Genomic DNA, 2,379 nt, shown 5'->3' with positions numbered 1-2,379 from the left:
GTTTCTTCAGTTGTAATATACAGTTCATAAGCAATAAATTGTAGTCACAGTCCATATCTGCCCCTGAAAATGACTTACAGTTTAAAATCTGGTTCTGAAATCCTGTATTAGCATTATTTAATCACTCTGAAACCTTGTTGCGTCTCCATATCTCTTCTATAAACAACGTAAACAAGTGAGAGTGATGGTTAAATTATGCACTGTGCAAAATTCTACCACGCGGCTACCTTCTCCATACCTTTGCTCCAGTCCATATTCACCTACTACTTTTCCTTCGTTTTCTTTTCCTGTTATCGAATTCCAGTCCCCCAAGACTATTAAATTTTCGTCTCCCTTAACCGTCTGAATAGTCTCTTTTATCATACCATACACTTCTTCATTCTCTTCATCATATGCAGTGCTAGTTGACGTATAAACTGGTCTTACTGTGGTGGGTGTGGGCTTAGTGCCTATCTTGGCTGTGGTAATGTATTCACTATGATGTTCATAGTAGCTTATCTGCATTCCCATTTTCTTATTCGTTATTAAACCTACCCCTGCATTACCCACATTTGATTCTGTATTTATAACCCTGTATTTACCTGATCAGATGTCCTGTTCCTCCTCCCACCAAACTTCACTATTTCCCGCTACATGTGACTTCAACGCATCTATTTCCACTTTTAAATGTTCTAACTTATCTACCTGATTCAGAGATCTAACATTCCATGCTACGACCCGTAGAATACCCATTCTGTTTCTCCTGATAACGATATCCTCCTGAATAGTTCCTTCCAAGAGTCCCGAATGGGGGACTATTTTACCTCCCGAATATTTTACGCAAGATGATGATCTGGCTTCTACATCAAGTTTCACACATACCAAGTTAAGTAATTTGTTGTTCCTTTCTCGTATATCTGCTCTTTGGGCCTCTTTTACTAACTTAACCTAGCATATACTAAGATGGCATCTGTTCTTTCGAACATGTCCGAAAGAACAGATACCATCTTAATATATATATAGTTAAGGCTCACCGGCCACTTGACCATCTTCTTCTTCTGTGCGAATGCAAAAGCAGTGCCCGAACTCTTACGGGAATCGGCAGCGCGCCGCGAGTAATGAGTATAATGGGCGGGGGCACTACGAATGTAGTGCGGGACAATACGATGAGAATGTGGGTTTCGCGGGAGGTGTGCCAGAGATAAATCACTGCAGTCACGCTGTGCTCTATGTCCTCGGTGGCTCAGATGGGTAAAGCGTCTGCCATGTAAGCAGGAGATCCCGGGTTCGAGTCCCGGTCGGGGCACACATTTTCATCTGTCCCCGTTGACATATGTCAACGCCTGTAAGCAGCTAAGGGTGTTCGTTTCATTGTAATTAATCTAGAATACCGATAACTTTCTCAAATCATGGATAATATATATACTCGTGGTTTGTCCAAGTGATAGTTCATATTTTAACTTGACCTCCTTATACATTAGACTTACCTTCCAAGTGCTTAGTAATAAACTGCCCGACAAGAAGCATGAAGTACAAAGAATCGCTGGGTACATAAATCATTAGACTCGCAGTTGTCTCTGACAAGTAGAACGACCACCATGACGTGTAGATCGTGTTTATTGTTATTATGAGGCCTGGTAGGTTATATGTGGATCCTGAGAAGAGGCAGATGTTGAGTCATAACCGTGCAGGACACCGAGATTACGCGTACTAGTGAGTGACAACATTATCAGCACCTGACAGAATTCGAAAGGGGCTTCAATATGGGTCTCCATTTGGCTGGGTTATCGAATCATGCGATATCCAGATTTGTGGGACATTCAGATATAACAACGGCCTGATGTTGGGCTGCATGGAGTGATTCGATGGACCTTCTGCCAGGCACTTAAATGTGGTTTGCAGGGTATCTATGTAGTTGTAAGGCTAGGCATACTCGACATCAAGGTTACAGTCGACCATCTCTGACCATCACAAGAGAGGATCGGTGTATTCACAGGTGGAAATGACTGGGCAAACACTGATGGCACAATAGTACCTCATGAACTCCCTGCCTATTCCTGTGTTGCACCTACTGCGATAGGACTGTGATGCCATTTTCAACGGAACAACTCTCGTTCATACATGGTACATGTCTCTATGAACTGTGAGAGTGACTTTGAGATGCTCTTGTACCCAGAAACATCCCCAGAGTAGTCCTTTATAGAACATACATAGGACTGCTCAGATGGTAACTCTGTGCTGACAATGGTATCCTGGATTTTAATACCTGGTATCACAGCAATAGGCCATCTTGCCTCAGGAGAGGATGCAAAGGCTTTATAAGACAATTACCAACCAAATCATTGCATGTATTCGTGGCAGAGGGGTGTAGCTTTTTACAGATATGCGGACACATACTAC

General features: G+C 42.6%; 1 non-coding gene across 1 annotated transcript; it reads left to right on the top strand.

Annotated features, from left to right (window-relative positions):
- Positions 1 to 1,211: 1,211 nt before the first annotated feature.
- Trnat-ugu (transfer RNA threonine (anticodon UGU)) lies at positions 1,212 to 1,285 on the top strand. Its single transcript has one exon. It is a non-coding gene; the product is annotated as a tRNA-Thr (tRNA).
- Positions 1,286 to 2,379: the final 1,094 nt, after the last annotated feature.

Source organism: Schistocerca serialis, chromosome 4, assembly GCF_023864345.2.
Source record: "Schistocerca serialis cubense isolate TAMUIC-IGC-003099 chromosome 4, iqSchSeri2.2, whole genome shotgun sequence".
In the NCBI taxonomy this organism is placed as follows: Eukaryota; Metazoa; Arthropoda; class Insecta; order Orthoptera; family Acrididae; genus Schistocerca; species Schistocerca serialis.
Note: the sequence above shows the minus strand (reverse complement) of the source record. Positions and strands in the feature narration are given on the sequence as shown.